At 36.7% G+C, this 26,725-nt stretch overlaps 1 protein-coding gene and 1 long non-coding RNA gene across 29 annotated transcripts in view; one reads left to right on the top strand and one right to left on the bottom strand.

Moving 5' to 3' along the window:
• Positions 1–26,725, bottom strand: part of CRPPA (CDP-L-ribitol pyrophosphorylase A) — a 292,251-nt gene that overhangs the window by 198,922 nt on the left and 66,604 nt on the right. The gene's annotated exons all lie outside the window — the stretch shown is intronic.
• Positions 22,795–26,157, top strand: LOC140609506 (uncharacterized). Its single transcript, XR_012011325.1, has 3 exons — positions 22,795–23,033; positions 23,312–23,626; positions 25,788–26,157. It is a non-coding gene; the product is annotated as an uncharacterized lncRNA (long non-coding RNA).

Genomic DNA, 26,725 nt, shown 5'->3' with positions numbered 1-26,725 from the left:
AATAGAGGGGAAAAAAAACAGTGACCACAAAGTCCAATATGTTAAAAAAAAAAAAAAATCAGAACAAAAAGAGTAGGAGAAAGAACTAAGTATTTCAAAAAAATTACAATAATCAAGAACATGAGTTTCCAAATTAAAAAGTCTCACGGAATGTAGAAGCTAATGAATGAAAATACTCCAAACCCAATTAATAGCAGCGACAAAAGGTCTCCTATAAAGCAGGAACCTAAATTTGTTGAGACATAATAGCAACAATGAAAATTAGAAAAACCAAGGAATGGTTCCTCCATTATTTTGAAGATAATGATTCTCAACATAAAACTGTACTTCAAGAAAACTTATTTATCACATGTAAGGATAGAATATAGATTTCTACAAATACTGAAGGTCTCAACAGAAATTTAGTTTCTGCACTCTTTTTCATTCCAAGTTTCTTAGGATTTGTTTTTTTTAGAGCAGTTTTAGGTTCTCAGTGAAGTTGAGTAGAAGGTATGGGTATTTCCCACATATCCCTACCCCACTCCATACTCACAGCTTCCCCCACTATCAAAATTCTACACCACAGTGGTCCATTTGCTAAAATCGGTGAGCCTACACCAACATATCATTATAACTTCAACACCACAGTTTACACTTGGATTCCCTCAGTTTTTACTTTTTTATGAGTTGGCACAAATACATAACAGTATATATCCATTGTTTTGGTATCATAAAAAGTACTTTCACTGTATTAAAAATTCTCTGCCTTCCTATTCATCCTACTTCTTGCCTCCAACCCCCATTAACCATTGGATTTTTTCCTGCTTCCATAGTTTTGCAGAAATCATTTACTTATATTCCTGTTAGAGTATGCAGCCTGTTCAGATTGGCTTTTTTTTTTTTTAAACATAACATCACACATTTAAGTTTCCTCTATGTCTTTCAAGTCCTCATAGATCATTTTTTTGCCCTGGATAACATTCCATTTGCTGGATATACCATAATTTATGTATCCATTCACCTACTGTGAATCATCTTGGTTGCTTCCAAGTTTTGGTAATTATGAAAAAAGCTGGTATAAAACACATGTAGGTTTTTGTGTGAAGATAAGATTTCAACTCATTTGAGTAAATATGAAGAAGTGCAATTACTGTATCATATGGTATGTTTAGTTTTGTAAAAAAACAAAAAAACAAAACAGACCTGTCAAATGGATGTGCTATCTTGAACTCTCACTAGTGAGAATTCCTGTTATTCCATATCCTCACCAGCATAGGTGTTGGCATTCTAAACTTTGGCCATTTGAATAGATGCATAGGGCTATCTCATTGCTTTAATTTGTGTTTACCTAATGACATGGGGTGTGGAGCATCTTTTTATGTGTTTATATGCCATTTTTGTATCTTCTTTGATGAGCTACCTATTGAGGTTTTTTACCTTTTTGATTTTTTCTCTTATTTCTGAATTATAATTTTTTTTAATGTTTTGGATAAGAATCCTCCATCACATTGGTCTTTCACAGGTATATCCTCCCACCTTTTGGCTTGTCTTTCTTTTAGGATGACCTTGGCAAGGCACAACTTTTTTTTTTTTTTTTTTTTTACAACTTTTTAATTTTAATGGAGTCCAGCTTATTAATTCTTTTGTGGATCACGCCTTTGGCATTTTCTCTAAAAAAGGTATCACCATACCCAAGGTCAACTAAGTTTTCTCCTCTCTCCCAGGAGTTCTATGCTCTACATTAAGGTCTATGATCCCTTCTGAATTTTTGTAAAGGGTAAAAATTGTGTCTGGATTCATTCTTCTCATGTGAATGTTTACTTGTTGCAACCCTATTTATTGAAAATACTACCTTTGTTCCATCGTATTTCCTTTGATTTTTTGACAAAAATCTGTCATTTACATAGTTTATTTCTGGGATCTGTACTCTGTTCCACTGATTTGTCTATTCTTCCACCTACCAGTTTTCATAACTGTAGCTTTACAGTAAGTCATGAAGTTGACTCAGTCCTACAACTTTATCCTTCTTCAATATTGCACTGGCTGTTCTGCACTTTCTGACTCTATATAAAATCTAAAATCAGGGATCCCTGGGTGGCGCAGCGGTTTAGCGCCTGCTTTTGGCCCAGGGCGCGATCCTGGAGATCCGGGATCGAATCCCACGTCGGGCTCCCGGTACATGGAGCCTGCTTCTCCCTCTGCCTGTGTCTCCGCCTCTCTCTCTCTCTCTCTCTCTCTGTGACTATCATAAATAAATAAATAAATAAATAAATAAATAAATAAATAAATAAATAAATAAAATAAATCTAAAATCAGTTTTCATCTACAAAAAACTTGCCAGGTTTTTTGTTGGAATTGCTTTGAGTCTACAGACCACATTGGAAGAACTGATATCTTGGCAATATAAAGTCTTCCTATTCATGAATACAGAATAGATCTCAATGTATTCAGTTCTTTAACTTCGCTTAGAGTTTTGTAGCGTTCCTCCTATGGATCTAATACATAATTGGGCAGGTTTATAAGTATTTTATTTTGGGGCCACTAAACCCAAATGATGTGTTTCAATTCAAATTCCACCTGTCCATTTCTATTATACAGTAAAGTGGTGGACTGTTGTTTAACAACCCTTAATTATCCATCTTTTCTACAATCACTTATTTTCAGTTTAATTCTTCCAGGTTTTCTTCCAAGACAATTATGTTACCTGCAAAGAAAGTTTTATTTTTGCCTTTCCCACAGTACTTATTTCCTTTTCTTATTAACTAAGAATTCCAGTGCAATGTTGATAAAGGAAAGGCGAAAGAGTACATTTTTGTCTTGTTGCTGATTCATGGGAAACTTCTAGCTTAGCATTAAGAATAATGTTAGCAGGGGAGCCTAAGCAGTTTGTTGGTTGAGCGTCTGACTCTTCATTTCAGCTCAGTTCATGATCTAAGTCCTGGGATGGAGCCCCACACTGGGTTCCCCCACTCAGCAGGGTGTCTGCTGGTCTTCCTCTCCCTCTGCCTCTGCTTCTCACCCCACTCGCATGCACATGCACACTCTCTAAAATAAATCTTTGAAAAAGAAAAAAAATTATGTTAGCTGTAGGTCTTTTGTATATAAATTGAGGAAGAACTCCCTCTACTCCTACTTTGCTAGAATTTTATGAATAGGTGCTGGATTTTGTCAAATACTTTTCTTGCATCTTTTGAAATAATTGTTTTTTTTTTCTTTTTCAGCCTGTGATTGTGATGGATTGTAGTTGATTCTTTTAAAGATGAACTAGTCTTGAATACTTGGGATAAATCTCAGTTGGCTAAAGTCTTAAATTCTTTACATACATTGTTAGATTCCACATGCAAATGTTTTGTTGAGGTTTTTTTCATGTATGTTCATGACATAGTGATGGGTTTTATTTTCCCGTCATTTTTTTTTAATTTTATTTATTTATTCATAACAGACACACAGAGAGAGAGGGGGGCAGAGACACAGGCAGAGGGAAAAGCAAGCTCCATGCAGCAAACCTGATGTGGGACTCGATCCCAGAACTCCAGGATCACACCCTAGGCCGAAGGCAGGCGCTAAACTGCTGCGCCACCCAGGGATCCTCTTTTCCTGTCATTTCTTTGTCTGCTTTTACTAGTAGGTTGGCATCAGAATGAGTTAGCACTCCCTCCCTCTGATTCTATCTTCTAGGAGAGGATATAGAGCATTGAAATAATTTTCTCTTTAAACATTCGTTAGATTTTACAAACAAAAAATTCGTTAGATTTTAGATTCATTTTCAAATGAATCTGGACTTCATGCTATTTTGGAAAATATTGATCTATTTCTTTAATAGACTTAAGTCTACTCAGTTTGTCTATTCTAATGTGAGTTTCAGCAGATCATCAATCTCAAGTAATTCTTCCATTTCATCTAGGTTATCAACTGAGGGTAGTGTTATTTATAATATTCTCTCATTATCCTTTTAATTTCTATCAGTTCTATTAAGATGTCCCCAGACCCCAGTTAGTAATTTTAGTATTCTCTTCTTTGTGCAGTGTACTCTATTAATCTTTTCAAAAAAAAAAAAACAACTTTTGGGTTTGATTTTTGTCTTACTGTTTTCCATTTAACTCATTTCTGCTCTAGGTTTTATCATCTTCTATTTACTTGGGAATTTTTTTGGTCTAATTCCCTAATATGGAATTTTAGATTATCATTTAGATGCTTCTTTTCTAGAATTCAACACTATACATGTACATTCAACACTATATATTTTCCTTTAAGGACTGCTTCTGCTGTATTTCAAAGTAAGTGTTTCCATTTGTGTTTTAGTTCAAAATTCTTTAAATTTCACCTGCACCTGTACTATTGAGGACAGCAGTCTGTCCTGTGGCCTCACTTCTGACCCATCTAAAAAGAGTTGATTTTTCAGTTTGCTCAACTTTTTGGTTGTTCATCATAAAGACTGACCATTTCTAAGCTCTTTGCATGTGTAGGAAAATAAAAGCTCCTCCATGCATTCTTTCTCAGGATCTGGTGCTCCACCACAAAACTGGGAAGTTATATTGGGATGCCTGAGTGGCTCAGCAGCTGAGCGTCTGCCCTCGGCCCAGCGCATGATCCCAGAGACGGGATCAAGTATCACATCAGGCTCCCTGTATGGAGCCTGCTTCTCTCTCTGCCTATGTCTCTGCCTCTCTCTCTCTGTGTCTCTCATGAATAAATAAATCTTAAAAAAAAAAAAAAAAAAAAAACCACTTGGAAGTATAGTGGGTAAACTGAAGACATAGGATATAGTAAGCACAATATCCTAACACAGAAGTGGAGTCTCAAGATGATTGCTATCACACGGCAGAATGAGAAATCAAGGCAAAGAAGGCATTGTGCCTCTGCAGGAGTAGCATCTACAAATGGAAAGAAATTCATAGACACAGTCTAAGAACAAATAGAATCTCTTTGGAAAGGACATGTACACACTGTCCTTGTATATCCTATTGAAAAAAATTCATGCAACATTTATACAATATGTAATAATGTAATACGCAACATCAGTATTATATTCCCAAGAAATATATGCTTCCAAGTTAAGGATTTTGTCTCAAAACATACGTTTAAAACTTTCAAAAAATGGGATGCCTGGGTGGCTCAGTAGTAGAGCATCTGCCTTCAGCCCAGGGAGTGATCCTGGAGTTCCAAGATCGAGTCCCACATCAGGTTCCCTGTATGGAGCCTACTTCTCCCTCAGCCTATGTCTCTGCCTCTCTTCTCTCTCTGTATCTCTCATGAATAAATAAAATCTTTTAAAATAAATCAATAAAAATTTTTAAAAAATAAAATTTTCAAAAAATCAATCTGATATTCTGGTGATAATTAAAAGTTGCAGAACTTTTAAAAGTCTAAACATGGAACTTGAAAGTAACAGTTTATATGTTACTATATTACAAAATATGAACTGTCATCACAGTAAAGGTATTAATTTTCAATTTGTTTTTTTTAACAAATTAAAGGAATTTGCCAACTGTATATTAAAATTTATAATCAGTCCTTACAGAGTTTGCTAAATTGATGGAAGTATATGTGTACTCAAGAATTTGAGGCCCCAACTGTGATCTTTCCACATGACAAGTCATGGAGAAGATATTTAAGTAGTCTGTTACTTGCTTTGTTCCGTTTTGAGAAATGGAGAATGAGAATTACTAAAAGAAACAGATACACGAGCTGTCCGGTGTAGTGTCTAATTTCTGGTTATTCCTTGATAAAGTCTGGATATTAGTTATGAATTTAGATAATTAACTATACAAACCGGGGTTTCATAAGTAGCCAGAAGCTTTGATAATACCTAATGTTTATGTAAAGTTCCACTTTCCCTATACCAATATTGGAGTAGCTCTAACCATGTGTACTGAACTTCTTCTGCTTTCCCTCACATCTAGTTTCCATCAAGAAAAATGAGAAAAAATGATTGTAATTGGAAGAATAAAGGCAGAAAATGAGAAGGTAAGTGTGTAAAACTACCATGAATTCTCAATTGTGACAATTAGAGTAATGTATACTCTTCATCTATTTTAAAGTACTCTGTAAGTCACACATAGTTGAAGCTTTTTGTTATCTATATATTGCTTTACTATTTTTTCTGTATGCAGTAGTAAAGTTCTATGACCAATGCCAAAGTAATAAACCTCCCATACTTTCCAGTCTTTCTTCATGGATCTTCACTCCACAGTTGACCTCCTTCCCTACCCTTTCTACTATATCATCCTGTTATGCTGCAATACATGCAAACTCATTATGTAACAGGTTCATCACCTCCTAGACCTGAAGGTAATACCAAGTGCTTGACATCATTTTCAAGTAGTATCTACTGCCTTTCCCAACCACCACTTACTTCCAGATGCCCACTGTCCTTCCATGAGAAAATCCTATCCCTCCAGAATTTATGCCACCTGACAAAATCTTCTAACCTTCATAGTACTATCATCTCTCATTACTTCACAGGCTCCACAGTTTTAGGTAGATGGATCAATATTCACTTTTTACTTCAACTACTGACATTACATTGGCTGAATTCCAAGTTTATATACAAAAACTTTCAAATACTCTAGAAGCTTCCTTGACTTTTTATCTTCACCTCAACAACTACTTACTGTAATCAATCCTAGAAACTTGGGGGGTTTTTTTGACAATTATTTAAGACCTTTATTAACAGGTGCTTATCATTTATTGACTTTTTCTGGAAAAAATCAAATTGTAAACTCTTATTGCAAATTAAAAATGAGGTTACTAAAAATCTTGACCAGATATGGAACAGTTTGAAAACTTTTAAAAAGGTGTTGAGAAAAACGAGGCTTTTTTCAAACACATTATCAAAAGGATGTCTTTAGATAAAAAATAATGAAAGTGCCACGTTGCATAGATGAAACAGATAGTTCTACTATCTATCTAGTCTATGGCCAAAAAGCAAGCACTTAAGGTCTTCAGCTCCAGTCTTTTGTTCTTTCCTACACTGGAATTTCATCTTCATTTCTTTGTGTTGGATGACTAAACCGGGTGATGGTAGAGACGGATTGGTAAATCTGTGTTTGCTCAGCCCCGCCCTGCTCAGCCTCCAGAGCAGATGGATTCTAAGCTGTTGGATGGGCTGCTTTTGTCTGTCATCTTATGGTTTAGGGTTTTCTGGGCATCCACGTCTGTAATTGAAGCTGCAGCAGTAATGATGCTGAGGTGGCCGCTGACCTTGGGTCTTAAGTCCTTCATTTTCTTTATGTTGTTCATTATCCTTCTCGCTAGACTGTCTTTGTTCAGGAGACCCCAGAAGGATGGCTGTCTATAACCTCCATAACCACAGTACACATTGTCTCACTGGTCCACCTTGCTCTCCTGCGCCCTGGTTGTCAGCACATTCCACCATGTTCTCCCTGCACAGGAGTGTTGAAATACAGGGAGGGGGAGGCCCACAGGGTCTCTGTAGTAGTAAGGTGGGAACCACCACCTGCAGTAGGGCCTGTGCTGTGACGCCTGGCCTTCGCAAGCACTCTCCCATCCCTCGATCTCTCCCCCACTTTTACTATTCTGGTAATTCCACTGGTAACTGCATGGATGATCACTGCAACATTGAAAGGGTCTACACTGCTTACCATCTGCTGCATATTTACTGCCTTGCACCAGAGTTCCAGTAGGGCCTGTCCCATTTGCTGCCTCTGCACCCTTTTCTCCATCATCATCAAACTCCATCTTCTCCATGTCCTACACTGTGAAGATACTTTTGTTCTTCTTTATGGCAGACTGGTGTACAAATATATCTTCCTTGGTGTTCTTTGTTAAGGAAACCATATCTGTTTCTTACACTGAACCATTTTACCTTTCCCAAAACCTCTGATGGGATTAGCTTATTGACCCTTTCTGCTGGCACCACTGCCCTTGTTGTCCCCTTTGATTTGGGCAATGCCGAGCAGGGGTAGGGGTGGATGGTGGGTCCCAGTGACCAGGACTGACCCAGCTTCTGTGCAGCTGCATCTCCTCAGGTGTGACAGTAACTAACCTTGAATCTGCTCTCCGGCTCATCCTACAGACCCAAGCCTCGAAACTTTTATTTTTTCCTTTTTATCCTATGGATCCTTTATTTCAATTGCTTTTGTCTTTTTTTAATTCAAGCATAGAGACACAAAATGTTACATTAGTTTCAGGTACAGTGATTCAACAAGTATATACATTTTGCTCGGGTCACAAGTGTAGCTACCGTCACCACAGGACACTTTTACAATACCACTGACTACATTCCCTATGCTGTACTTTTTATCCTAGTGACTTACACATTCATTAACTGGAACTCTGTGCCTCCCAATCCCTTCATCCATTCTGCCAGCCCCACATACATATCCCTTCCTTTGGCAGTCACCTGTCAACTCGAGTTTACCTGTATCTGTGGCTCCTCTGATATTTTTAATTTCTACAATTCAAGTCTCTGACCAGAACCTCCGATCCACCATTTCTTTTACTCTCTCCTCACATTAAACTTGCCATTTTACCTCATTGAGACCTCCAACACTATAAAATTACCATTTGATCTTGACTGGAAAACTTTTATTTTCTTAGACTGCCCTTAAAAAAAAAAAAAAAGAATCAGCAAACTACAATTGAAGGCATTAAAAATTTATCAGTAGTTGCCTTCATCTATTATCTATCTACTAGATTTCCTTTATAGACTCCAACTATAAATCATTGTTCCATTCCCTGCATTTTCAATTTATATTTTTATCAGTTTTAAGTGAACATAGTTTGAAGAACCAAATATCTTTACATGATTTCTTACAAGAAAAGTTTACTTCACCCCCTTCACTCTAATTTGTCTCCCCCAGATACAATTATCTTTCCTTCTTTCAACTGATTTAGTATTTGCTTCCATGTTTAACAGTCAACTATTGTAGCAGTACAAATATACGATCTCAGTGGCATATGGTAATAAGCTTCTATCTCAGTCACAAAGCTAGGAGTTGGCTAGATGATTGTGCTTCAAGCTGCAGTGCTGTGAGCTGGCTGTAGCAGCTCTGAGCCATTGATCACCCTCTGCAAGACAGACTGGAGGGGCTGCAACCAAACAGTGTATGCCTTCCTAACGGCAATACTGGAACCACAGCAGAGCAAGCCCAACTGTAAATTACCCTTAAGCCTCTGCCTATATCATGTCTACTAAAATTCAAAGTCAAGAGACCCAATCCAGAATCAACCACCAGGGAAATATATTTCACTCACCAAGAGGCCAGGGCCAGAGCACATGAGCTGAACAGTGTCAGACGACTGAAAAACTGGGGTCAACTAACCTACTTACCACAACATATCTCTAACCATACTTGGGATACTACCTTTCTATCTTCTGAATTGGCCCCTCTATTGAAGAATTAATTCTGTCCCCTCTCTTCCCAACCTCATACACTAATACTTACCATTCCCCATCACTCAAAAGTCATAATTTTGGTTAAATCAGCCATCACTGACTATGTAAACATTCCTCCCAGCTAAGTCATAGAATTCCCCTCTTACACATTCCTTTGTCTTCCCTGGAATTAGAACTTATCTTTTAAACTAAGCGTTTGGTTTTCTATATACTTATGACTCATTCAACAGCTAACACTTAGGTATTTGTTTAGTTCTACTCTTAAGATGTTTGGATACAAAGCACTTCCCCAATTTTATATTCCTGAAGTAATCACCCTTGGAGTCTTCTGAGCTTTCTCAATCAACATGGACTGTTTGTTCTCTGCTAGTCACACAGTTATCAATCTAAAATCTGCCTGTACCATCACTGTGGGGATAACCTACATCTCTCCTGCCACGGATCTCTTATCTTCTGCATCCCATGTAGTCTGTCTTGAATTACTACTAAATTTTTGTGGAACAAATCCTGTAATAGTTTTCTGAAAAGAGGGAAGTTTTTAAATCACTTTTTACTGCCTCACTTCCTTCTCTTCAGTTTTTTTTTTTTTTTTTTTTTGGACAACTTTTGTTGTTGAGTATTGGCTCTTTGATTGGACTTCTAATTTTCTCTTTCCTGTATTTCATACTTTTGTCCTTTGGGAAAGAGTTTCTCAGATTTCCTTTTTATCCTAGATCTTTTATTCTCTAAATGGTTTTTTGGTGTTTTGGGGTTTTTTTGTTTTTAGCATTTTGAACTTGTTTCATGTTGGCAGTAACTTGATCTTTTTAATGACATTTACTTAAAAAAAAAAAAATGTTTCTTTTCCAGCCTATTTGCTGTATCCTCCATGTTCTCTTTTGTTTCATTCTCTATCTTCCACAGTAATTCTGTGAAGAGCATTCTTTAAATGGTCCACTAATACTTGTCAGCCTGTATTTAAGAGTGGAGGATTCAAAAGCCATTAAGCCATGAGGGTAGAGTTGGATTTTGCAAACAGTAAGCTTCACCATAGTGTGAGGGGATCAAATTGTTTATAGGGGAACCTCTGTAGTTAGTATTTTTAGGTCTTTATTTTTAAACAGGATAGATTCTCCAAACAAAATTCTTTCAATTTTCAGCCAAGAAGAAAAGCAAAGCCACAGGATACTGACTGTTGATTGGGGCAAGGGCCATGGCCTTCCCCATTGAGCCAGTAGTAAGCACATGGTCTCTGAGTCACTATTTCAGGCAAGGCAATCATTCTTCTGCTGTACCCAATGTTTTCCCAGACACAGAATACTTCACCCTCCATCTTTTGTCTCGGGGTAGGAATTGAGTTGTGGGGAGGAGAGGATGAGTTACACATCACACTGCTTCTTTAACAGTTTTTAGTAATCTCTCAAGTTCTCCACTCCCACTCAGTTCTAAAGGTGCTGTCAGGCCCTCAACTTTTGGGGAACTCTCCTGTAGATCATTTTAATTCCTAGCTTTCCCTATCACTCTCTTACAATTGAATCTTCTCACATCTAGTGTGCCAGTTACTATTAATTCGCCTGCTTTCTGGCTATTTGTTTACCACTGTCCCCCCTTATTATCCTTATTCTGGGGGTCTGTTTCTAATCACTTTCTAGTAGATTTTTTAAAGATTTTGTTTGTGAGAGAATTAATGAGCATGGGGAAGGGCAGAGGGAGAAGCAGACTCCCCACTGAGCAGGGAGCCTGATGTGGGGCTCCATCCCAAGACCCCAAGATTGTGACCTAAGCCAAAGGCAGACGTTTAATAGACTGCCACCCAGGTGCCCGGCTTTCTAGTAGCTTCAAATTAGGTTTCAGGAATTATCAGAATTATCTAAGTGTTCAGTCAGTTAGGTTTATCCAGAAGCTGGAGTATATGCATTTTAATTTCAAATTGTTTTCCATAAAGGTGGTTTCAATTTATATTCCCATAAACAGTATATGAGAATGTAGCAAAGTTGTTAACATGAGGCCTCAGAGGGATTGAAAGACCTATGAATAAAAGTATTTTGTGTATAATGCAGTTATTTTTCTGGGAAAGGATTCCTCCAGTCTGAACTTTTATAATACAGACTGAAGCTTGGATCCATTGTTTTATGGTAATTGTGTCATGGTCCATGGCTACAAATAATCCAATTATCTATCTATCCTTCCAGCTTTAACATCATTCACAGTATTATTTTTGCAAGGCAGCCTGGGAAGTTTGCCCAACAAAGAACAATATATACATTAGAGAAAAACTAAATCAAAGGCATGCATGCACAGGTTTCTCACTCTGCAGTTACAGATCCATGCTTAGAATGTTTCAAGTAGAAACAAAATAGCCTATCTTACAATTAGGTAAACAATGAACACCTGCATTCCATTTATCATCTGAAAATCAAATTTTAAGCATTTTGCATACATTTACATTGTTTGAATTATGCAATGTATTCTAGAATTGCACAGAGACAGTTATCCAAGAAGCTTCGTTCTTACAATTTATCAGATCATTTCATGAATAAATAAGCAATTTCAGACTAAGTCCGTATGAGGCTGATAATATAGAAGCAATTCTCATGCTTCAGGAAACAAATTACCAGCGAACCTGGCCAAGGACAGGATTTCTTTGTGTACAAGCTTTTAAATGAGTTTACATAAAATTATACTCCTCAGAGGTTTAAGTACCTATCAACTGAAAACAAATGGTCAATTTATCACATTTTTGCTAATTTTACCCAATCAAAATTCTTTATGAACTTAGAGACAAATACCATCCATACGTATCAGTTGACCACTGCCCTAGAAGATTTTTATTTCTTCTTTGGCCTTCAGATAAATGAAAAAATTAAGATGGGAAAATGAATTACACCAATAATTCTAAAATAGTAGTACATTTAGCCATTCTGTTGACCTTCACAATCAAATATTGTCAAGCACTATTAAAAACTTTCACTGGAATATTCTATTATTCACTCTTATAGATCATCTTTGGAAACGTAAACTGATAAAAGGTTAGTAATAAAATTAAGATTAGAATATTGCCCAGAAACACATTGAGTGAACATATTACACATGTATTATCCAGACCATATAAATTAAGGAAAAAATGGAAACCCTTTGTCATTATCCCACCTCAGAGACAAGGCAGCTTTAAATTTATGAACAGAGAACTATTACAAGGCCACTTCTAGAATATCAAGAGATCATGGTATCTGAAGTAAGTCCAGGAAATTCAAAGAAGGGAGAATTCAAAGCTTCAAGTTATTTCAGTAGCTATATGATTGGTGACATGGTTACCCAGACTGAAAGATATAAAGAAGAGACTAAGCTATTGGCATTAGTTACATCTAAGTTACCTGCAAGACATCTAGTAAAAATATTAAGAAGTTGTAAATACATACCAAACATTCATGAGGGGAAACATGAAAAGGAATGATCAGAAAAGGTGAAGAACATCTGGACATTTACTAAGCAAATATTTATGGAAAATTTACCAAGCATGAAATAGATACTGAGAAGGAGGAATAAAGCTGGGAAAAATCATATAGACAAATTTAAAACAAGGAGATCACAGGCTTATCAGAAGTATGTTCATAGGCTGGGAGAACCAAAGAGAACCACCAATCATTTCTTGAGATTATTTTGTTTTAATTGACACATTGTGTAAGTTGCAAAAAAAAATTAACTGGAGTTCAGTGTAAGCAATTACAACTTTAACAATCTGCTTTAAACCTTAGACACTATCTGAAGTCCTTTATTGACAAGTACAGTTTTAAAAATAACCTACGTTCTACCCAACTTGTCCAATAGCTTCTTTTTTTTTAATTTTTTTTAAAGATTTTACTTACTTATTCATGAGAGAGAGATAGACAGAGAGGCAGAGACACAGGCAGGGGGGCAAGCAGGCTCCATGCAGGGAGACCGATGTGGGGACTCAATCCTGGGACTCCAGGATCATGCCCTGAGCCAAAGGCAGATGCTCAACCACTGAGCCACCCAGGCGTCCTGTCCAATAACTTCTTTCTGATCCAGTCCTTGTAATAATTTAGTATACTCAGTCTTCTAATTTTCTCTTATTTCCCTTGATAGTTTCACACCTTTACAAGTTTTTCACTTTGCGATTTAGTTCCTTCAGCACTCTTAACTGACACATTATTTATGACACTCTGTTTTTTTTCATAGACTGTTCTTTTGGGTCTATATCCTCCAATCATGAGACAAGTCATATCTAAGAGTGGGAAATAAAGCCACCTGAACAGTACACCACTGCAGTGAAAATCAACCCCCAAATAGCTAATTCAGCAATAAAATGAAACTAAGGACTGATACATACAACAGCATGAATGAATCTCAAAATCATTTCACTTTACTGTAATAAACCAGACACAAAAGACTGCACATCTTTGATTTCATTTGTATGACATGATAGATGGTGAAAAACTGTAGAGACAGAAAACAGATCCATGATGGCTCAAGTTTGAGGATACAGAAAAAGAATTCAGTGTAAGTTTGGCCATCTGATTTGTATTATCCAATAGAAAGCAGAAGTGACAACATCCCAGTAGAAAATCTGAGCTTTAAGAAACCTGTGTTTCCACTTTCTTATACCTCTGCCATCTCCATAAAAGAATATGCCTGAAGACTGCTGGTCAAAGAAGAGTGAAAAATGGTAAACTGTTCAGCCTATGTACACCTCCAGTGTGAGGCAGAGCTACTCCAAAATGCAGCTATCTAGCCAAGTCCATGATCAGAACCTCAGCTAACCCATAGATACATGAGCATAGATTGATTAGCGATGAACTACCATGTTCATGGATGGTTTAGCACACAACATTGATAGAGCAATGGCAAACTAAGTTGTTGAAAAAACTTTTTTTTTTAATTTACCAACAACTAGGAAGACCTCAATGAATATATTATTAAATAACTCTAAATAATAAACCACAAATATGTGCAAGAGGAGTCTCAAAAATGTTATACAAAAAGTCACATAGAAATATTACCATTATGGTTCTCTTCATAAAAACATTCAAAGCCAAACAATTTTAGGACACTTTGCTTATATATTAAGACTATAAAAGAAGGCAAGAATATTATTAACACAAAATTAAATAGGAGCAAAGAAACACAATGAGGACAGGGATGCAAACAAAAAAGAGCACACTAGGGCAGCCCCGGTGGCTCAGCAGTTCCTGGAGACCCGGGATTGAGTCCCATGTCGGGCTCCCTGCATGGAGCCTGCTTCTCCCTCTGCCTGTGTCTCTGCCTCTCTATGTATCTCATGAATAAATAAATCTTTAAAAAAAAAAAAAAAAGAGCACACTAAAGATGTCTAATAATATACTTGCAATACCTCATAAGCGGATGATAAAAACAAAATTAAACACCTCTTTGTCTTTAAATCAGTCTATCAGATATTTAATACATACTAAGGAATGTATTGTATCAAATATGCTTATTAACATACATATCCACAAAAGTCTTGCTGAGCAGACCATGAACTAAGACCTGCATACCTGCCCCTCCTCCACAGAGAGCTAAATCTATGTCTCTGTATGTTCTATGGATTGCATCATGGATCAGCAGAGTATGCCATGGCAAACAACAATGACTCCAGGCCATCGGATCACCCTTTGATGTGCCTAGACCCTTGTGTTTCATATACTACACTGGCCCTTGCCACTCACACTCTCCATTATGCAACAAATAGGAGACAAGAGACAGTGTTATCTGCCCACGATATAACAACTGAGTTGTCGAAGAACAATTCTAATGTCATACTCATTTTTTATCTCAGTAGTGGAAACTTGTGAGGTTTTTAGTATGCCCTAATTTCCCTGCTTTTGTTCCCATGATTAGGACATCATCAGATGACATACTATAGACTTGAAATTATTTTTAGTACATATACTGGGACCCCACTCCCCCCTTTTTTTAAAGGAAATGCCTAATCCACAGTCTTAGCTAAAGAAGCATCAACCTTGTTTTACTTCCTGTCATTTTGTTTCCTGTTCAATCTATTGATAGAGACCTATCCTCAGAGTAGCCAATCTATCAGATGATCTAAGGCTTATGATCTGGGTGAATAAATAAAACAGAGTAAATCACATTCCATCTGCAAGAAATTTGAACTACAACATAATAAAATAATCTGCAAGTTGGGCAAGGAAGCCAAACCTGAAAAGGTGCACATTCTTCTTACGACTGAAGAGCTATAGTAACTAAAGCTCAAGTTACAGGAAACAGAAATCAAATTAAGCAGAGGAACAGCTTAAAAAAAATTGATTTATCATAAAGCAACAAAAAATCTGGCTTGAACAATGGTCTCAACAACTTGCCAGTTACCAATTATATTGTTCTAGAAACATACAGGTCTTTCTTTAAAAACTTGAAGTCTCTCTTTTTTTGCAAACATGAGATAGGGAGATCCCCTGGACATTGGAAAGTTACAGCATCAGTAAGAATTCTTAATAGAAGCAATTACCTTAAAATTCTCCCATAAGACTGGTGACTATGTAACCACAAAAACATCACTGATGATCATTTGTAAGTATGGCCATTTATCCAAAAACCTTTTCCAAACCAAAATGACAAGTATCAGACTGAAACTCTCTAAGAATACACCCTAGTACCTCTTTCACAATACATGTGAAACCTGCAGTCTCAGCTTAACCTTGGCATGGACATGAATAGAATCTTCTATGGTATTTAGTGGTTCTAGAGTACCTTACATTATCTAAGATTCAAAGGATTTCCTTTTTAACTGTAAATACACGTAAACAGAATACATCTACTATGCAACCAACATCAAAAGGAATGATACTTACTCCTTTTAAAATCACATGTCCAATAACAGTGGACTTGGCAACATAAAAGGAAATGATAGTCCATCCAAAAACTGTTAGAAATTTAATCTTTATGCTAAAAAAATGGTCTAATAACACTCCTTCATAACAAAGATTAGAATATATTTTAATTAAGAAAAACTAGAGGAAAAAAAGTTCAGTAACACCACTAAGAATTTAGGACTCCTACCCACCCTCAGGTCTCATTCCTCTGAAGCAAATACAGTCCCTCCTTGATTAATAATTATTATCCCCTGTTGACAGTTATTCCTTGCTATTCAATGTAAGCAAAAGCACATTCTTTCCTCCAAAGGAATTTCATGATACTAAACAGACATCTAACAGACACAGGCCTAAATACAAAAAATAAAAATAAAAAAAATTTTAAAACCCAGCTGATTAATTTTCATTGTGAAAGTAAGAGTAGAAGGAAACATATATAGAAGCTAAAGAAGGAAATTTATCTTAAAATGTAGGGATGTCCTAGGATTTAGATCATCTGTCCTACAAAGCCCATCACAGAGGTACTGTTTCTCTAGGGAATCCTCATATAAGATTTAAGAGCCATCAAATCCATTATGAGCTAAAAATAATGAGGTTAAGATAAAAATTCAAAACATACCTGCAGCATTTTCCCCCAATCTTGTGGTGTTTATGTTGTGTAGGGTATTTTCCACTAAGTGTGCTTGTGAAAGATAACTCTAAATTGGATCAATTTGGGACCAACTTTGTCTAGTGCTTGAAAACTACCAAATTATGAAAAAAAAAAAAAGCCATTTTCTTTTCCCTGGCTAGTTTCCACTTGCCTTGCTGCAATGTCAAAGCAAACCAGGAATTTGAATCTTGATGTCTTTCTAGGTTGTAACAGAGTGAAAATAAATGCTTGGAATAGGACATTGCAGTTCATTTTTACATTTTAACTTTGTCCCATTTTTCCTCAAAGAGTAGAAATATTTCACAGCATCTTTTCAAGTATCCACCTGACAGAGATAGTTTTCCTTTCTCATTTCCAATACTGGGGAGGGCTCCAATTCACTCCAGGTGAAATTATCTTCAAATAGATCACAGCCTACTGAGAAACAAGGGAAGGCGGCCAGGACTCAGTGGTGTCAAGTAACAAGCACCTTGAGTTCTGTGGGTCAGAGTGCATCTTGTGCAGTCAAAAAAAAAAGTAATTCCTAGGGAATAGCTGTTGGAGATAAGCATGTGCTCTCCCCAGGGTAAAATACTCTTTCTTTCAAATAGTCCTTTCATTCAAAACGTTCCTTAAGGTAAACAGTGTTTTTCATCTTGAAATTTTTATGTTAGTATATCTATGTCAATATGTATGTATCCTTATCTACATATATTTTATCAATATATGCACTAAAGAGGAAGGGGAAGCTCCTTGGCTCAGCAATAAAGGTGCAATGCGCAACATCCACTCATCCTACCTTACTTTAAACAGAAGTGGAAATTCAACACAGGACAAGGGTGTGTCCCATCGCAGACTTGCTACAAAATGCTAGGCCACACTCAGCACCACACACTGCTTTTGCCTCAGGCTACATTCCTCTCGGCCTGTTACTCTCTTCATTCTCCATAAAGCTCAGAGGCTTCCTGTTCTAACTTCTCTCATCTATTTTTAAAAGTCACATATGTATTTCACATTAGACAGTAATTAACCACACTCACTATAGAAGCCTTAGTGGGGGAAAAACGTCTCCCAATTCATCTAGGCTACCCCGAGGGTTTTTTTTATTTTATTTCTTTTTTTAAACTTAATTCAGTCTCCTGAGAGATTCTAGAACCCTGCTGTAACTTTTAACTGAAGGATTTATACATCCTGGATATTTCATTATGTAAATACTCTAGTTAAATGAATAACAATCTAAAGAGAGTACATTCAAAATACCACCAGTCTTGCTTCAAATTCTGTTAGAAACACTCAAGCACTATACCTTGTGTAGTCAGAATACTCTTGCAGACGAATGCATAAGTTGCTTTGTTTTTTAACAATCAGATCTGTCTGTACTTACATCTTGCTGATGAAATTCTCTCTGCTATATTTTTGAGGGAGAAAACAGTAATTTGGTTGTTACAGGTTTTTTTTAATGTTTTTATTTACCTTTTGACCCCCTTCATCCATTTATCCTACCTACTCCTCACCTCCTACCCTGGCAACTACCTATCCCTTCTCTGTAACCATTAGCTTGAGTTTTGTTTTTTAGATTCCACATGAGACAGATTCTCTTTATTCACCATCAACAGGCACTTTGGTTGTTTCCATGTGTTGGCTATTGTAAGTAATTCTGCAATGAATGTAGGAGTACAGGTATCCCTTTTGAGGGTTTTGCTTTTCTTTTGATAACTACTCAGAAGCAGAAGTGCTGAATCATGGTAGTTCTTTAACCAAGTAACCTCCATATGCTTTTCTGGTGTGGCTGCACCAATTTATGTTCCATCAACAGTGCAGAAGGATTCCATCTTCGCATCCACACCAGCCTGTTATTTCTTGGCTCTTTAATAATGGTCATTCTGACTGGTGTGAGGGGATAGCTCATTGTGGTTCTGATTCTCATTTCCTTGATTTGTCATATTGAGCATTTTTTCATGTACTTGTTGGCCAGCTGCATGTCTTCTTGAAAAATGTATTGAGATTATCTGCCTATATTTTTAGGTATTTTTCTTTTATTTTTTATTTTTTTTTATTTTATTTTATTTTATTTTTTTATTTATGATAGGCACACAGTGAGAGAGAGAGAGAGGCAGAGACACAGGCAGAGGGAGAAGCAGGCTCCATGCACCGGGAGCCCGACGTGGGATTCGATCCCGGGTCTCCAGGATCGCGCCCTGGGCCAAAGGCAGGCGCTAAACTGCTGCGCCACCCAGGGATCCCTATTTTTAGGTATTTTTCTATTGAGTTGTAGGGGTTCATTATTTTTTATATAAACTGCTTATTAGACACACGATTTGTAAATATGTCCTCCCATTCAGTAGGTTTGTATTTTGTTTTTTTTCCCCTTCACAGTGTAGAAGCTTTTCAGTTTGATGTAGTCTCACATATTTCTATGTCTACTGTTCTTGTTTTTGGTGTCAGATCACATCAAGGAGCCTACTACCTCTGCTGGCTTATAGTTTTATGGTCAGGTCTTATGCTCAAGCCTTCAGTCCATTTTTCAGTTACTTTTTGTGTATTGTACAAGATAGTCATCAAGTCTTCACATTATACATATGGCTATCTGGTGTCACCAACAACACTTATTGGAAAGACTGTCCTGTCCCATGTGTTCTTGACTTGTCATAAAGTGATCATATACATGTATGTCTATTTCTGGGCTATGTTCCATTGGTACTATGTGTGTATGATAACAGTGTTTTAGTTACTATAGTTTTGTAATGTAGTTTGCAGTCAAGAAGCATAATGCCTCCACATTTGTTTTTTCTCAAGACTGCTTTGGCTATTCAGAATCTTTTGTGGTTCTGTACAAATTTTAGGATAATTTCTTCTATTTCTGTGAAAAATGCTGTTGGAACCTTGATAGGGATTGCAAAGAATCTATAGATTGCTTTTGGTATGGACATCCTAAATATTGATTCTTCTAATCCATCAACATGAAAATTTCTCATTTACATCTTCAATCTCCTTCCTTACTATCCTTGTTTTCAATATTTAAATCTTTCACCTCATTGGTTAAGTTGTTCCTATAGATTTTTTTTTAAAGATTTTTCCTATAGATTTTATTCTTTTTGATGCAATTGTACGTGGGATTTTCTTAGTTATTTGTATATGGAAACAAGTCTGTGTTTTGATTTTATCTTCTGTAGCTTTATTGAATTTATTCATTATAATAGTTTTTTGGTGGACTGTTTATTACCTATGACATGTATCATGTCATCTGCAAATGAGTAATTTTCTTCCTTTCCAATTACATGCTTCCCCCACTTTTTCTTCTTCTTAATTGCTGTGGCTAGAACTTCCAAAGCAATGTTGCAGGAAAGTGGGTATACTTAGCTTTCTTGTCTTGTTTCTTATCTTAGAGGAAAGGCTTTCAGCTTTTCATCATTGAGTATGATGGTTTATGTGGGCTTGTCATCTAGGTCCTTTATTATGTTGAAGTACATTTCCTCCATAAACCCTCTACTTTGTTGATTTACCAAAAATGGAAGATGATCGTGATGTTTATATTTCATTTTGTTAATGTGATGTATCACATAGACTCATTCATAGATGGTGACCCATTCTTCCACTACTGAAATAAAACCCCTGATAATTGTGAATAGTCCTTTCAATGTGTTGCTGCTTTCAGTTTGCTCATGTTTTATTTAGGATTTTTGCATTGTGTTCAGAGATACTGGCCTATATTTTTTTATTTTCTTGTGGTGTTTTTCTCTTGTTTTCATATCAAGGGAATTCTGGCCTCATGTGTTTAGAAGATTTCCCTTTCTATATTTTGGATGATTTTTGAAAAGAAGGGTTGATAGTCTTTAAAAATTCATGCAGTCTACCAAATATTTGATCTAAACCTACTTTTAGAATATAGAAATCAGATCCTCAAGGTTGCATATACTCAATATTTGAAAAAATACATTTACTTCAATTTGACGGTATTACACACATGTGGAAAATTAACTCCTTAGAGGCACTGCTTCAGACTGTGCCCAGTCTTTTCTTCTCTTTGTAAACTGCATATAATACAAACCTACCGAAAATCTGACACACATGTATGCATGCACACAGACAAGAAAAGCCAGGGATTTTATGGAAAGATCAAACTCAAATTTATGTCTTTTCTAAAAACAATCTCTTAAATTGTTAAAGACAACAGGCTTAAATAAAATTTAATTCTCATTTGGTTACAATCACAGGAAGACGTATAAAGGTCAAGTATCTAGAAACCATGATGTAAGCCACAAGTATATGAAATACTGCATTAAATTCTGTGGTCTTTTCAATCAGATTAGACTAGAAAATATTCTTGGCTTGTTTCAAAAGGTTTCAATAGCTTTCCTTGAATTTACAAACCTAGAAATGGTCCATCACCAAGAATCAGGAGCTCAAAATTCTATTTCCAGTTTCCTGTAGCTTTCTTCCTTCCAAGTGGTAAGTCCTCTATGAAATCATATTACTTTAAAGAAAATAAAATGTACTAATTCATTATACATACATATACATTAACAATCGCCATATGTCTGGAACTGTAAGAAGCAGTAAAAACCAGCTCACTGTATTCTTAAAGTTCTACAGCACAACTGAAAATTTAGTTATTGGGGATCCCTGGGTGGCTCAGCGGTTTAGTGCCTGTCTTTGGCCCAGGACGTGATCCTAGGGTCCCGGAATCGAGTCCCACATCAGGCTCCCTGCATGGAGCCTGCTTCTGCCGCTGCCTGTGTCTCTGCCTCTCTCTCTCTCTCTCTCATGAATAAATAAAACCTTTAAAAAAATATTTAGTTGTCAATTTATTAACCCCTCATTATATAAGAAGTATGGTTATGAGGTAGCTTAACAAAACTAAGTACATTTCTACTATTTAGCAAAGTATGTAAGTATGCCTTTACCTCTGTTACCACTATTCACCTATGCTTATCTTCTTTTTAACTTTAGTTGAAATAAAAAATTAAAGTGAACAAAATTGCCAAGAGGTCTACCAGTTTCTTGTGTAGAAATGTATTTGTTTCCTAGGGTATTGCCAGCAGAAAATGCTCCTTAAGTGAGTAAGTTTGGGAAATGCTAGCTTAAAGTTTAGCAACTTCACTTCAGTCTTTGGTTACGAATATCCATTTTAGAGTGGGAAATATCAGAAAGGGAGACAGAACATGAGAGACTCCTAACTCTGGGAAACGAACTAGGGGTGGGGGAAGGGGAGGTGGGCAGGAGGTGGGGGCGACTGGGTGATGGGCACTAAGGGGGGCTCTTGATGGGATGAGCACTGGGTGTTATTCTATATGTTGGCAAATTGAACACCAATAAAAAATAAATTTACAAAAAAAAAAACAAATATCCATTTTAAATATTCAAGTCAGGAATATTATGTCTATTATTTCCCAAATATTATTTTAGCATGAGACCTTTTCCCAAAGCTTATCTTCAAGAATATTCCATAGAACACAAGTTAGAAAATGATTTAACCCTTCTGAGCTCAGTATTTTTACTCTTTTGCTACAGAATACACTCAAAATCCCTGCTGCCTCCAATCCGGCAAATCATATTTAGTGGTAATTAAAAGGCAAAACAAGGCACAAATGTACATTTTAGAGAAGTATATTTCCAACTTAAAGAAAAAGACATTTACAAGATGTTTATTTAGTATCAAAATATAATTAGTAATTAACATGATGGATATGGCAAGCAAACAGTATATGGTCAGGAATCAACTTTGGTATATTTGGCTGTTGCATATTTGACTTGACACTCCTAAACTCAGAAATCTGAGACAACAGTCATGTAAAAAAAAAAAAAAAAAAAAAAAAAAATCAAGTAATATTGTTACTTGTTGAAGGTACTAAATCAAGTAATATAGTTACTTGTTGAGGGCACCAAAATTCTTTTCTCCATAAAAGCAACAAGAACACTGACAGATATTAAAATTAACTTCTTCAGAACTCTGGAAATTAAAGCCATGTGACAGTCTATGGAATGTTTGCTCCAGTAGCTAATGCAGAATCTTGGATTTAAAAAAGAAGAAGAAAACACAGTGAACATGTGGCATTTTAACTTACCCAGCTCTCCCCAACCCCCACCCGACAGTCTCTTCTGAGCATCATGGTCATCTTGAAAACCAAAAGCCTGCAACCACAGTGAAAAACAGAAGCCTAGCAACTACTGGATATGGCAAAACAGAATTGGAGCTTCTCCAAATTCTAATCCCCAGGTAACTGCCATAGTTTCATCCCTTCCCCTGTCCCCAAGTTCCCTGAAAAACCTAAATTCCAAGTTTTGTTTTTATTTGACTTATGTCAGAGATTTCCAGCACAGTGTTTCCCCGGGAGCATGTGCTAAAAATTATCAGCAGTAATTGCTTACCACAGCAGTCCCTAATATGGTGGTAGCAACTGAAGCAAACCATAAGCTAACCCGAACCATTAAAAGAAAAAGCTGAAGAATGACATGTCCATACAAGGCTTTGAAAAGCTCAAATGCTATTCCCAGGTATCTGTTCAAGACCATGAACATGCAGAGGGCTGCCCACAGGCCCAGGAAAGACCTGAGAAGGTCCTGTGCTCTTACTTCTGATTCATCTTTTGCCTCTTCACAAGCAGCAAGTGAGAACAAAGCCAGAGTTGTAAACCACTTCCCTGAGCATACCAAGTGTGCCCCTATACATAGACACCAGGCAAAGCATGGAACATGCTTTGTTCTGATATTTAAGGAAATCTGTTATCGTTAAGTGACCAAACTATTCCAGCAGAGACTTCACTGGCTACATGTGACAACAGAAAAGAATACATGTACTACAGACTTCAAGTAAGTCATTTAACCTATCAATAGTACAAACAAATATTTTCAACAGGAAACTCTAGGAGGGGTGGGTTCGGATTTCCAAAATTGCCATATTACTAAAAAGGGCCAATTTTCAACAAAATTAGCCAATACGTCAAGAAACAAGAGCATATGTAAAGAAAAAAAAAAACCATACAATTGTCCTGAGGAAGGCCAGACTTTAGAGTTACTAGATACTCAAAGTATTTTAAATGTGTTTAACAAGCCAAAGGAAACCATGTCTGAACTCCCTGAAGACAGTGAGAGAACATATTCTAAATACTAAAAGGCAAGACTGTCAACCAAGAATTTTATGTACAAAAAAAAAATCCTTCATAAATGAAGTACAATATTCCATGTAAGCAAACAGTAATAGAATGTTTTACTAGCCAGCATAGTCTGTAAGCAAAACCAAAGGGAGTCTTTTGAGGCCAAATGAATTAACATTAGACAGCAACCTGAATCTCCATTAACATAACGAGTAAAATTAACTACTTACATTAAAGACAATGTATTTTGTACCCCTTTATTTTTATTTTATTTATTCATGAGAGACACAGAGAGAGAGAGGCAGAGACATAAGAAGAGGGAGGAGAAGCAAGCTCCATGCCGGAGCCCTATGTGGGACTTGATTCTGGGACTCTGGGACATGCCCTGAGCTAAAGGCAGAGGCTCAACTGCTGAGCCACCAAGGCAACCACCCCTTTGTCTGATTTAAAAGGCAACTGCAAAGAACAGTAATCATAAATAAGTATAGAAGGTATACAGTGTATTAAGATGTCATTTTTATGATAATACAGCATAAAACAGAGAATCCAGTATTGCTTAACCTTTTGTTGTCAATTTACATGTCTTTTTGTTTTTGTTTCAATGCTGAAGAAGTTTTAATTTTAAGAAAATGTATGAGAGACCCACACATTTGCAGTCAGCACTCAATTCTCAAGTAACCTGTTTGGGAACTTTATAATAATAAATATTATAAATATTATAAATAAAATTATAAATAATTTTAGGGGCCTAAGAATGATACTGAAGTATGTAGAATTAGCCCATTTTATATATCAGAAATCCACTTTTTAACAGTACAAGCAATCTGCTGCTAGAGACGATATTTACTGAGGTTATTTCCTTCCAGAATCCAAATAATTTCCTTGAATTCTCCGCATCAAGATATAAAGATTTTGTTTAGATGCTGCTAAATTCACTTCCCTATAAAAATGACTTCTTAAAGCCCATCGTATATTTAAGTGTTCCAATGTGTTAACAAACACTTGTAGTAAACCGCCATACCAAAACAAGATAAACAAGAGACAATACATTTCAACTAAAAACATAAACTTGTTCTATCATTTCTTCCATTTTTTTTTTTTTTTCTGTTTTGTACCAGTCTCCACCTACTGATAGGAATGCTATCAGATACAAATGTCCAGGGGCATTCACCTGGGCCCTGGTGGGCCTCCCACAGGCATCTCCTGTCTCCAAACCAATGTTATAACTGGACCAACCCTGGGGGTCTAAGATGCCAAGACACTCTTCAGCAACAACCATCAGGAAACTTAGGGGAAAAAATAAAAGTTTATCACTTACAAGACTTGGAAATGACATAGCGCACCCAGGGCTTTATAGCAAGGTCACAGGTAGAGAGCACACATGCACAGGTAAACAGTTCTGCTGTATTGAGGTCAAGCATGGGGACTTACGGTCTTGGAAGCTCAGTTTTTATCAGTAAATTTACAATATAAATGGAAGAATTTAAAGCACAGGAAGTGAAAAGTGGCCCTAAAGGTCAGTACTACAAAGGAAGTTAAAAAGGGAATTAGAAAATAAGGAGAAAACAGACAGGAAAGTTTCTTGAGGAGTTGATATTTAAGCTGTGATCTAAAAGATGAAATTAAGCCAGAGTATGAGAAAAAGCACTTGTGTCAGTCGAAAAAAAAGATAGGTGACTAATCAGACTTGTAAAGCTCCTAATACCACCAGAATGCTACAAGTTCAGCACCTATTTTCTTCAAGCCAAAAAGTTCTTGGTAAGAAGAAAAAGAAGTTAAAAATAAACTTTAAAGGAAAAGCAGAGGTAATATCTAGTAATTGTGGACTACTGAAGATTTAAGTGTTGACCATATATTTTTTTTCATTTCCCCCATAGAATGATATACATGTACCCTTGCCACTATCTCAAATGTGAAGTGTACCGGCTCATTGCACTGATGTGGGGACTGGTCACATGCCTTGCCTTGTCCAATGGAATGAGAATGGTAGTGGCATTTTGATAGGTGCATGCCTATTGCTTATGAAGCTTCCCATCTTTCCATTTCTCTTCTAATTTCTGCCATTGTTATAAGAAGTTCTCTAAGGTAGCTGCTGCCCGTTCAGCCTGGGCTCAAGAAACACACAGAGAGCAACCTGAGAACAGCCCTCCAAGCAAGGAGCCACATATACAAGACCAGACATGACAAGAACAACCCCATCAAGCCCAACCTGGATCAACCAACACCCAGCCCATCTGCAGACAGGCAAGCAAGAATAAATAATTGTTATTGTTTCATGCTATGAGTTTTGGTAATCTCTGCACATAAGAACAGCTGACCATCATTTCTAATATGAAGCACTGGACTAGAAAATTTCACATGGGTTAGCTCATCCAAAGTTCCCTTTGAGATAGGGCAAATTAGTATCTACTTAACCATATAAGAAAATGAAAGAAGGAGGGGCACCTGGATGGCTTAGTTGGCTAAACATCTGCCTTTGGCTCAGGTCATGGTCCCAGGGTCCTGGGATCTAGCCCTACCTGGTCTGTCTGTGCAGTAGGGAGTCTGCTTTCCCTTTCCCTCTGTGCACGTGCTCCCTTCTCTCAAAATTAAATTTAAAAATCTTAAAAAAAAAAAAAAGTGAGATAAAGAAATAGATGGTGTTTGAATACTGGTTCTTAATCTGTCAAACAGCAAAATTTCAAAGATATGTGGACTTTTATTACTGTTATAGTCCCTCAGCCCAGAGCATTATCTTGTTTCTAGTCTAGCACTTAGGATGTCAGTTACAAAAGAGAAACTGAAAACTAATCCGGGTCTCCTGAGTTTTTGTTCC

This window comes from Canis lupus, chromosome 18 (assembly GCF_048164855.1).
Source record: "Canis lupus baileyi chromosome 18, mCanLup2.hap1, whole genome shotgun sequence".
NCBI lineage: Eukaryota > Metazoa > Chordata > Mammalia > Carnivora > Canidae > Canis > Canis lupus.
Note: the sequence above shows the minus strand (reverse complement) of the source record. Positions and strands in the feature narration are given on the sequence as shown.